Raw genomic sequence first — 13952 nt, forward strand, 5'->3', positions numbered from 1 at the left:
GACATGTGCATGATGGTTCAGGCCGGGTTTCGATTTTTACATTTTTCGCTGACAATATTTTGTTGATTTTATTTCCCGCCTGTATCAATAAGGAAATGTAAATATAAAAATACTCATTAGTTTGAATTGTTTTATGCACGTTTCGAAATATAGGCTACATCGGTTTGTGAAAAAAAAATATATGTAACTTTTACAAAAAAAATCTGCAAAATACTTCTCCATTCTATCTCCGTCGAATGTTTTCCAAAAACGATGTCATACTCAAAAGACAGCCGTGTCCTATCTCCTAGGACTAACCCTCCCGTCAAATCCCCATTAAGTCAACTTCAGCTCCTCCCTCCCTTATCAGTTGTCAACTACAGGGGTATTTAATCTCATTCATGTCCCCATTAGAACATGCCACAGGGGGTCGTCGAAACCACGGACATATTAGAGGATTCTAGCGCAAGCATAAGAAATATATATATATATATATATATATATATATATATATATATATATATATATATATATATATATATATATATATGCATATCAAATACATTTATTTTTTATATAAGTCTATAATATTTATAGATTATATAAAATATAGGCCAATACATACATATATATATATATATATATATATATATATATATATATATATATATATATATATATATATATATATATATATATATATATATATATATATATATATATATGAACATTATATCCATATATATATATATACATATATATATATATATATATATATATATATATATATATATATATATATATATATATATATATATATATGTATATATATATATATATATATATATATATATATATATATATATATATATATATATATATATATATATATGCAGAAAGTATGAGAGGAAGTGAGATATCACTAACTAAAATACTACATCTCTACACCATTAACCACTAGAAGGGGGCGGGTGCACTAGCCGTGCAAAATACTTCGGTTATGTAAGCGACACACACCACTAACCAAACACAGATTAACGTGTTGGGTGTAGTCGCTGGCCTATACTCTGGCAATGGTTAGGGGCAGAGGTAGGGGTGGGGGATATGTGGGGGGGGGGGGGTCGTCAAAGGGCTGGAGTACTTGCGACGAAAATAAGCTGATTGGGGATTAATTCTTCATGGGGTATCGATCTTCGATCAATCGATGGGACGAAACGATTCGTTTGATTGACTTTTTTTTTATAAATGCTGGTTCGGAACAATTTTCTGTTTTCCCTGCTCCAACAGAACCTTCTCGCGAGTCAACAGAGGATGGCACTAATATGCAAAACACTTCACGTCCATAATACGTGGTGTGTTTAGTGTATATATGTAACGTGTATATATGTATATATGTATATATGTATATATGTATATATGTATATATGTATATATGTATATATGTATATATGTATATATGTATATATGTATATATGTATATATGTATATATGAATATATGTATATATGTATATATGTATATATGTATATATGTATAAATGTATATATGTATATATGTATATATGTATATATGTATATATGTATATATGTATATATGTATATATGTATATATGTATATATGTATATATGTATATATGTATATATGTATATATGTATATATGTATATATGTATATATGTATATATGTATATATGTATATATGTATATATGTATATATGTATATATGTATATATGTATATATGTATATATGTATATATGTATATATGTATATATGTATATATGTATATATGTATATATGTATATATGTATATATGTATATATGTATATATGTATATATGTATATATGTATATATGTATATATGTATATATGTATATATGTATATATGTATATATGTATATATGTATATATGTATATATGTATATATGTATATATGTATATATGTATATATGTATATATGTATATATGTATATATGTATATATGTATATATGTATATATGTATATATGTATATATGTATATATGTATATATGTATATATGTATATATGTATATATGTATATATGTATATATGTATATATGTATATATGTATATATGTATATATGTATATATGTATATATGTATATATGTATATATGTATATATGTATATATGTATATATGTATATATGTATATATGTATATATGTATATATGTATATATGTATATATGTATATATGTATATATGTATATATGTATATATGTACATATGTACATATGTATATATGTATATATGTATATATGTACATATGTATATATGTATATATGTATATATGTATATATGTATATATGTATATATGTATATATGTATATATGCATATATGTATATATGTATGTATATATATATATATATATATATATATATATATATATATATATATATATATATATATATATATATATATATATATATGTATATATATATATATATATATGTATGTAAACACGCGTATGGACATGTAAGTATGCATCGATATTTTACTAAAATACCCACAACGTCATCTTGTTATTATTATTTAAAACTATTTTTACCACTTGCTTATGGCTATGACAGATAAAGAGTGGGTTCACTGCATACAGCTACACCAACATTCCTTAGCTCTTGCATGACGCCCCCCCCCCTACCCCCCCCCCCCCCCCCCCCTACCTATGTGTTGGATGTGAAGTTAACATACATCATCACGTTTTGTATGATCGCTCAAGCGGTTCACATCTACAGCCCAGAGCCCCTTCGTTCTATTTTTTTTTTGTTTTGTTATTTAGGCTCATATCTACTTACCACAACCTTTTTACGCAGCTCTGTAGGTCTGGCCTGCTGAAACACTTGACAGCGGTTGTTTCTTTCGGTGACTATTTAAACGTCTATTGTGGCGAACGGGAGGCCTGATTTGTAATGCGTGGTTAAGTTGTTTTGTTCAGATGTTTCGTAGGTTTTTTAAAACGTGAAACAGCTTTTATCATTTAAACGTTTTTTTTTTTTTGGTTAAAAAAAACACCACCTTGTCATCATCATGTTTAACAAAATCATATTTATCGTTATCTTTATCTTTATGATCATTAAAATTATTATCACCAGTTTTATCAAAAGTAGCATCAGGATCAGGATACATTTTATGTATCGTCTTTATAACTATTATCAGTATATTGAGTCTTTTGTAGTACATATGGATGCCCTCCCCCTCCTCCTATCTCTCATAATACCAGTCAAAATTATAAGCCCTACATGTTAAATTCTGTTAAAAATTTCATCAAATCTTCTTTCAGCCTCAATAGGCTTGAAAAGCTGGTTCTAAATTATTCCAAATGGTTGTTGCCAGAAAGCATATTTTTCAACCAAAGTTGAATATTTTATAAATTTTGTAAAATAAGTACAAAATGACTTCCTGTTTTATTAAGGCTAGAAATATTCAAACAAATAATTACCAGTAATTTAACTTGTAATTTGTATTAGTAGAGTCAGTGTGTTGTGGTGATAGGGGGTGTTATGTTATTTAATGTAAATAAACTTTAAGGTTATACCCCATTGACGGCTATTGTGTATTTTATTATGTAAAACATTTATTGTGGCTTTCGTTGTTTAACTTTTCCTGGCCAGTCCAGTTCAGTTCAATTTGGGCTTGAGGGTTTTCTTTTTTTTTAAGTATTTGAATTGATAAATAAATTCTAAACGGCTTTTCAAGTACTTATATTCAATACAAAATATGAAAATGCGTGTAATCGATGGTTACTAAAAAGCTTTAATTTTTAAAAATGTAGCTATAATTTTATCACTTGCCATATTTTTACAAAGATTTTATAAAGATTTAGTATGATTACATAGACTTTTAAGCCTATTGTCCCATACACAATTCTCCGTGTTCCTTTACTGCTTGTTACTACCACTTTATCCTTACATCACGAGAGGATTGTACTTTTTTTTTTGGTAAATCGAATGGAACATTTGTAACATAAAAAATTATTATCGTCATGAGAAGGGAAGTAATCACGTGAATTAAGGGACGTAATCGCATGTGTTAAGAGAAGTTATTACACTTTCCCATTGCTAGTTGAGGTTAAAACATAATATTCCATTAACGCTTATAATTGAATTATAGAAATATAAATTAATTTAAAAAGAATAATTTATAAGTAAATTTTTTCATTCAAAGCAAAGCGCTTATAAAAGATTTTTTTTTTTTCGTTCTGATAAAACCAGCGATTAAATGACAATGTTTAACCAACATGAACAACTACGTTTTATCTAATGTATTCCTTCGTCCAAATCAATGTGAAAGTTTTCTATTAAAAAAAAATAATGTTCTATTGTAGGTCATTGTCTATGCTAGATTGTTATTAGTGTAGGAAATTTGCCTTTTGTATATCACCCCTTAATCGTAGGTCAGGGCAGTTATTAAACAGTATGATTATGTCATCGACTAAAACAGCACATATGGTACAGCGTATAAAATGTAGTGAAGAATTCAGGTTTGAATTATTAGTTAAGCTAGAGAACGTGCCGGGGTTACTGGCTTATAAAACCCACATTTTAGCCATCAGTCTTGATATTGTTATGGCAAAACATCCTCCCTATCCAACCCTTCAACACCTAACAAAATTCTCGACGCCATGTCCACCAACCTGCCACCCCTCTGGTATAATGCACTCTTCCATGTCTTCCTTCATCCCGCGTCACTAAATCATTAGTGAATTTACCTTTCACGCTCGTGAATTAATTAGCCAGGGTTAATTGTTGCTGTATTAAAATATGACATGAAAATGGTAATTAAATTTTACAGCATACTTTACCCGACAAACTGAGAAAATGTATACATCTTTCCCGCCCGCAGTAGCGTAGCGAGGGGGGACGACATATGTCCCCGGGCGCCGACCCTAGGGGGCGCCAAAATGGGTTGGAAAAATAAAATGAAAGGTTGTGGGGGGTGCAAATCGAAAGTTTGAGGGGGGGGGGGTGCAAATCGAAAGTTTGAGGGAGGAGAGGTGCAAATCGAAAAGTTTGTCCCCGGGCGCCGGGAAGGGTCGCTACGCCTCTGCCCGCCCGGTAATAATTGTACAGATACGAAGAGTAAAAAATGTATAAAGCAGATGCTTCAGATGGTAATCTAATAATGTTGGCCCGACTAATGGGGAGTTGTTTTAGTATACTCAGGTGCTGTTAATGTTAACATTTTAGGAATTAACGAAACGGATGAGAATATTAACCTTTTGGCGATAGTTAAATACACAAGGCACGATTTGTTTTAGCTCTTTTGTACATATACCTAAGACCATACCAAAAAATTAATCTAGAATACATTGCAATATGTTTCTATTACAGAAAAAAAAACTTAGTTCTAAACAACATTCAAATCAATTTTAAACAAAATTATGGTATTTTTTCCAGTTACAATTGAATTATAACTTTTACTTAGACTCTAAAACTCTAACCCAATGTTGATGTCCAAAAAGAAATATTTTTTTCCCACACCATTCCCCCTCCCCCAATCCCCACCCCTCTATATAAAAAAAGTGCCGCTCCTGTAGACTACTGCTCCCCTCTCAAACAACCACAACTACGCTTCTGCTTGAAGAAAAAATCTCCTCGGAGTATGTGTTCATATCTTGTACATATTGCATTTATTTGAATCACCTGCAATTAAATTCCTTTACACATGTCATATCTACCCCCTCCCCCCCCTTTCTCTAACAAGAACGTGCGTTTAGTACTGGGTATCAACGCTAACCTCCATACAAATTAATTGGTTGTGGCCGATTTTAATATCGTTGAGGCACTGGTGACGTCTGTCTAATTTAAACAAAAACTATAATTAAAAAATCCAAATGGATAAACAATAAGTTACTCCCCACACCCCCTTCCCATCAAACCCTCCCCCAGTGGCGTCGCTAGGTAGGGTGTCACCTGGTGCGGCACTTCGTGGTGTTACCCTCCCCCCCAAGGAAACAAAGTATATATATATATATATATATATATATATATATATATATATATATATATATATATATATATATATATATATATATATATATATATATATATATATATATATGTATGTATGTGTGTGTGTGTGTGTGTGTGTGCAGGGCCGGCGCTACCTAAATGGCGAACTAGGCGGTCGCCTAGGGCGCCATCCCTAAAGGGGCGCAAAAGGTTTAATTGCTATTATCAAAAAGTACCTAATAACTAATAACTTTTATAAAGGAGTAGGCCTAGCGATCTATTGGTAGAACCCAGGACGAACTTTCAATTTTGCACTCCCACCCCAAAATTAGGTCTATATAGGCCTATATTTATTCGCGATGGTGAAAATGCAACCCCACATCCCTAATTTGGAAAGGTCGGGGCGCTTTTTACCAATCACTGCCTTTTTAATTTGGTGTCACACAATTAATGTAGAAAACGATTAAATAAGTTCGTTATTTAAATTTCGAACATTTCAAACGGTTATTTAATTAAACTTTAGTTTTTTACGAATCTATATTACCACTCTTTAAGTATTAATATAAAAAATTAAATAGAATGGAATTTATAACTAACCGTAAACTTTGTTATTTCATATATAAGTATTTTATCAAAATCGTAGATCCGTATCAACTTTTGAGCGATTTCCGATAACCGGAAGTGGTACTTTTCCTACTTTGAATTTTTCAAAAGCCTATAATTTGAGTACTATTTCAGATAGATAAATGAAATTTCACATGTAAGTAAAAGATCTAATTTCTCTACCTTCTGTCAAATTTTGAGTAATTTCCGTTGAACGGAAGTACTAATTTACGCTATTTCCGATTTCTCAAAAACGCATGTAAATTTATAAAGTACTAATACTAATACTATTATGCACATTTTGTTTTGGCGTTCGCTTGGTGCGCAATTCTTTTTTCTATGAGATTCTATTCTATTTTTAAAAGTTTAAGTAATTAAAAATCATGTCTACATTCCAAGTTATATAAGAATATTCGAGAATGTTTAGGGGAGATCACTTCCGGTTTATTTAAGTTTAAATTAATCAATAATCCTAGCAACGTCTAAAACAGTTACCCGTGTTTGATTATATGAATTTAAGGGATCCAAAACTTTAAAAATTCATAAACAACGAGACGACAGCGACACTTCCAACGAATTTCAAAGAATGTCATAGTAATTGAATGGAAGTATTTTGTAATAAAGCTACCGTTTTTAAACTTTCAAACAAAACCCACAGTTAAGTATTCAATAAGTACATTATATTGTTTTCAAAAAGTTACATAGCTAATATAAATTTTTTTATATAATTGCTAAGGAATGAAATTTAGATCGTTTTATTGGGAATTTTAAGCATGTCTTAGTTGCACTTGGTTATTTAACTATTCTTGAGAAAGTTATTTCCCTGGAAAAAAATTTTAGTGTTTGGATTTTTCAAATGGGAGATAATTCGTTGCTTAACTTTACATCCATTTCAAATTCCTGCACCTTAGGTTGACAGCTTATTTATAAATACAACTTTAAGTTATTATTTGCTATTGTAAAAATTATATAGAGCAAAATAGTTTTGTAAGTTTCTTTTAGCATTACCAAGTTAAAAAACAAACACCCTCCCCACACCCCATTCCCATCACACCCTCCACACGCCCCATTCCCATCACACCCTCCCCACACCCCCTTCTCATCACACCCTCCCCACACCCCATTCCCATCACACCCTCCAAACGCCCCATTCCCATCACACCCTCCCCACACCCCCTTCTCATCACACCCTTCCCATCACACCCTTCTCATCACACCCTCCCCACACCCCCTTTCCCATCGCACCCTCCCCACACCCCCTTCTCATCACGCCCTCCCCACACCCTTCCCATTACACCCTCCCCACACCCTCCCCACACCCTTCCCATCACAACCTTCCCATCACACCCTCCCCACACCCTTCCCATCACACCCTCCCCACACCCTCCCCACACCCTTCCCATCACACCCTCCCCACACCCTTCCCATCACACCCTCCCCACACCCTTCCCATCACACCCTCCCCACACCCTTTCCGATCACACCCTCCCCACACCCTTCCCATCACACCCTCGCCACACCCTTCCCATCGCACCCTCCCCACACCCTTTCCCATCACACCCTCCCCACACCCCCTTCTCATCACACCTTTCCCATCACACCCTCCCCACACCCTCCCCACACCCCCTTCTCATCACACCCTTCCCATCACACCCTCCCCACACCCTTCCCATCGCACCCTCCCCACACCCTTTCCGATCACACCCTCCCCACACCTTTCCCATCACACCCTCCCCACACCCTTCCCATCGCACCCTCCCCAAACCCTTCCCATCGCACCCTCCCCACACCCTTTCCCATCACACCCTCCCCACACCCTCCCCACACCCCCTTCTCATCACACCCTTCCCATCACACCCTCCCCACACCCTTCCCATCGCACCCTCCCCACACCCTTTCCGATCACACCCTCCCCACACCTTTCCCATCACACCCTCCCCACACCCTTCCCATCGCACCCTCCCCACACCCTTTCCGATCACACCCTCCCCACACCCTTTCCGATCACACCCTCCCCACACCCTTCCCATCACACCCTTCCCATCACACCCTCCCCACACCCTTTCCCATCACACCCTCCCCACACCCTCCCCACACCCCCTTCTCATCACACCTTTCCCATCACACCCTCCCCACACCCCTTCTCATCATACCCTTCCCATCACACCCTCCCCACACCCTTCCCATCACACCCTCCCCACACCCTTTCCGATCACACCCTCCCCACACCCTTCCCATCACACCCTCCCCACACCCTTCCCATCACACCCTCCCCACACCCTTCCCATCACACCCTCCTCACACCCTCCCGACACCCTTCCCATCGCACCCTCCCCACACCTTTCCCATCACACCCTCCCCACACCCTTCCCATCGCACCCTCCCCACACCCTTTCCCATCACACCCTCCCCACACCCTCCCCACACCCCCTTCTCATCACACCTTTCCCATCACACCCTCCCCACACCCCCTTTCCCATCGTACCCTCCCCACACCCCCTTCTCATCACACCCTCCCCACACCTCCTTCTCATCACACCTTTCCCATCACACCCTCCCCACACCCTCCCCACACCCTTCCCATCGCACCCTCCCCACACCCTTTCCGATCACACCCTCCCCACACCTTTCCCATCGCACCCTCCCCACACCCTTTCCCATCACACCCTCCCCACACCCTTCCCATCGCACCCTCCCCACACCCCCTTCCCATTACCCCTTTCTCATCACACCCTCCCCACACCCCCTTCTCATCACAAGCTCCCCACACCCCTTTCTCATCACACCCTCAAGACACCCCTTTCCCATCACACCCTCAAGACACCCCTTTTCTATCACACCCTCCCCACACCCCTTTCCTATCACACCCTCCCCACACCCCTTTCCCATCACACCCTCCCCACACCCCTTTCCCATCACACCCTCCCCACACCCCCTTCTCATCACACCCTCCCCACACCCCCTTCTCATCACACGCTCCCCACACCCCTTTCTCATCACACCCTCAAGACACCCCCTTCTCATCACACCCTCCCCACACCCCTTCTCATCACACGCTCCCCACACCCCTTTCTCATCACACCCTCAAGACACCCCCTTCTCATCACACCCTCCCCACACCCCTTCTCATCACACGCTCCCCACACCCCTTTCTCATCACACCCTCAAGACACCCCCTTCTCATCACACCCTCCCCACACCCCCTTCTTATCACACCCTCCCCACACCCCTTTCTCATCACACCCTCAAGACACCCCCTTCTCATCACACCCTCCCCACACCCCCTTCTTATCACACCCTCCCCACACCCCTTTCCCATCACACCCTCCCCACACCCTCCCCACACCCCCTTCTCATCACACCCTTCCCATCACACCCTCCCCACACCTTTCCCATCACACCCTCCCCACACCTTTCCCATCACACCCTCCCCACACCCTTCCCACACCCCCTTCTCATCACACCCTTCCCATCGCACCCTCCCCACACCCTCCCCACACCCTTCCCATCACACCCTCCCCACACCCTTCCCATCGCACCTTCCCCACACCCTCCCCACACCCTTCCCATCACACCCTCCCCACACCCTTCCCATCGCACCCTCCCCACACCCTTCCCATCACACCCTTCCCATCGCACCCTCCCCACACCCTCCCCACACCTTTCCCATCACACCCTCCCCACACCTTTCCCATCACACCCTCCCCACACCCTTCCCATCGCACCCTCCCCACACCCTTCCCATCACACCCTTCCCATCGCACCCTCCCCACACCCTCCCCACACCCTTCCCATCACACCCTTCCCATCGCACCCTCCCCACACCCTCCCCACACCCTTCCCATCACACCCTCCCCACACCCTTCCCATCGCACCCTCCCCACACCCTTCTCATCACACCCTTCCCATCACACCCTCCCCACACCCTCCCCACACTCTTCCCATCACACCCTCCCCACACCCTTCCCATCGCACCCTCCCCACACCCTTTCCGATCACACCCTCCCCACACCCTTCCCATCGCACCCTCCCCACACCCTTCCCATCGCACCCTCCCCACACCCTTTCCGATCACACCCTTCCCATCACACCCTCCCCACACCCTTCCCATCGCACCCTCCCCACACCCTTTCCGATCACACCCTCCCCACACCCTTCCCATCGCACCCTCCCCACACCCTTTCCGATCACACCCTCCCCACACCCTTCCCATCACACCCTTCCCATCACACCCTCCCCACACCCTTCCCATCGCACCCTCCCCACACCATTTCCGATCACACCCTCCCCACACCCTTCCCATCACACCCTTCCCATCACACCCTCCCCACACCCTTCCCATCGCACCCTCCCCACACCCTTTCCGATCACACCCTCCCCACACCCTTCCCATCACACCCTTCTCATCACACCTTCCCCACACCCTTCCCATCGCACCCTCCCCACACCCTTTCCGATCACACCCTCCCCACACCCTTCCCATCGCACCCTCCCCACACCCTTCCCATCACACCCTCCCCACACCCTTTCCCATCGCACCCTCCCCACACCCTTTCCGATCACACCCTTCCCATCACACCCTCCCCACACCCTTCCCATCGCACCCTCCCCACACCCTTCCCATCACACCCTCCCCACACCCTTCCCATCACACCCTCCCCACACCCTTCCCATCGCACCCTCCCCACACCCTTCCCATCACACCCTCCCCACACCCTCCCCACACCCTTCCCATCACACCCTCCCCACACCCTCCCCACACCCTTCCCATCGCACCCTCCCCACACCTTTCCCATCACACCCTCCCAACACCCTTCCCATCGCACCCTCCCCACACCCTTTCCCATCACACCCTCCCCACACCCTCCCCACACCCTCCCCACACCCTTCCCATCACACCCTCCCCACACCCTCCCCACGCCCTTCCCATCGCACCCTCCCCACACCTTTCCCATCACACCCACCCCACACCCTTCCCATCGCACCCTCCCCACACCCTTTCCCATCACACCCTCCCCACACCCTCCCCACACCCCCTTCTCATCACACCTTTCCCATCACACCCTCCCCACACCCCCTTTCCCATCACACCCTCCCCACACCCCCTTTACCATCACACCCTCCCCACACCCCCTTTCCCATCACACCCTCCCCACACCCCCTTTCCCATCGCACCCTCCCCACACCCCCTTCTCATCACACCTTTCCCATCACACCCTCCCCACACCCTCCCCACACCCTTCCCATCGCACCCTCCCCACACCCCCTTCTCATCACACCTTTCCCATCACACCCTCCCCACACCCTCCCCACACCCTTCCCATCACACCCTCCCCACACCTTTCCCATCACACCCTCCCCACACCCTCCCCACACCCTTCCCATCGCACCCTCCCCACACCTTTCCCATCGCACCCTCCCCACACCTTTCCCATCACACCCTCCCCACACCCTCCCCACACCCTTCCCATCGCACCCTCCCCACACCCCCTTCCCATTACCCCTTTCTCATCACACCCTCCCCACACCCCCTTCTCATCACAAGCTCCCCACACCCCTTTCTCATCACACCCTCAAGACACCCCTTTCCCATCACACCCTCAAGACACCCCTTTTCTATCACACCCTCCCCACACCCCTTTCCTATCACACCCTCCCCACACCCCTTTCCCATCACACCCTCCCCACACCCCTTTCCCATCACACCCTCCCCACACCCCCTTCTCATCACACCCTCCCCACACCCCCTTCTCATCACACGCTCCCCACACCCCTTTCTCATCACACCCTCAAGACACCCCCTTCTCATCACACCCTCCCCACACCCCTTCTCATCACACGCTCCCCACACCCCTTTCTCATCACACCCTCAAGACACCCCCTTCTCAACACACCCTCCCCACACCCCCTTCTTATCACACCCTCCCCACACCCCTTTCTCATCACACCCTCAAGACACCCCCTTCTCATCACACCCTCCCCACACCCCCTTCTTATCACACCCTCAAGACACCCCCTTCTCATCACACCCTCCCCACACCCCTTTCCCATCACACCCTCAAGACACCCCTTTCCTATCACACCCTCCCCACACCCTCCCCACACCCTCCCCACACCCCTTTCCCATCACACCCTCCCCACACCTCATCGTTACCAAAACTGTTAGAATATGTCGGATGACGTTTGGTTACGGCTCACACAAGTTAAAGTTTTTGGTAAACGATATTCGAACTTAGCAACAGTAATTTCCTGATTTACTTCCCTTTTACCAGAGCATTTCGTAGAATGGTTTTAGGACAACTAGGTTGACTTGTCATTTTAGTATCCCATTGGCTGGCATATGGTCTTTAACATACTGTTTAGGTATCCCAATGGCAGGCATATGGTCTTTAACATACTGTTTAGGTATCCCAATGGCTGGCATATGGTCTTTAACATTCTGTTTAGGTATCCCAATGGCTGGCATATGGTCTTTAACATTCTGTTTAGGTATCCCAATGGCTGGCATATGGTCTTTAACACACTGTTTAGGTATCCCAATGGCTGGCATATGGTCTTTAACATACTGTTTAGGTATCCCAATTGCTGGCATATGGTCTTTAACACTGTTTAGGTATCCCAATGGCTGGCATATGGTCTTTAACATACTGTTTAGGTATCCCAATAGCGCTGACCACATCATCCCTTCTTATGTCTTATGCTCAGGTCAAGAAACTTATGAACTCTATCTGGCCAATGGTTCATAGGTCTAAAGAGGAATCCTTACTTTATGTAGCCTAATGAATGAGACTGTCAATGCACATTATAATGATTTACACAGTGTGATAGTAGCCTTGTGGTTGGGACAGTGGGAGTGTAGCCTTGTGGTTGGGACAGTGGGAGTGTAGCCTTGTGGTTGGGACAGTGGGAGTGTAGCCTTGTGGTTGGGACAGTGGGAGTGTAGCCTTGTGGTTGGGACAGTGGGAGTGTAGCCTTGTGGTTGGGACAGTGGGAGTGTAGCCTTGTGGTTGGGACAGTGGGAGTGTAGCCTTGTGGTTGGGACAGTGGGAGTGTAGCCTTGTGGTTGGGATAGTGGGAGTGTAGCCTTGTGGTTGGGACAGTGGGAGTGTAGCCTTGTGGTTGGGACAGTGGGAGTGTAGCCTTGTGGTTGGGACAGTGGGAGTGTAGCCTTGTGGTTGGGACAGTGGGAGTGTAGCCTTGTGGTTGGGACAGTGGGAGTGTAGCCTTGTGGTTGGGACAGTGGGAGTGTAGCCTTGTGGTTTAGACAGTGGGAGTGTAGCCTTGTGGTTGGGACAGTGGGAGTGTAGCCTTGTGGTTGGGACAGTGGGAGTGTAGCCTTGTGGTTGGGACAGTGGGAGTGTAGCCTTGTGGTTGGGACAGTGGGAGTGTAGCCTTGTGGTTGGG

This window comes from Physella acuta, unplaced genomic scaffold (genome assembly GCF_028476545.2).
Source record: "Physella acuta isolate Inbredline_101_S28 unplaced genomic scaffold, ASM2847654v3 ptg000731l, whole genome shotgun sequence".
Classification (NCBI taxonomy): domain Eukaryota; kingdom Metazoa; phylum Mollusca; class Gastropoda; family Physidae; genus Physella; species Physella acuta.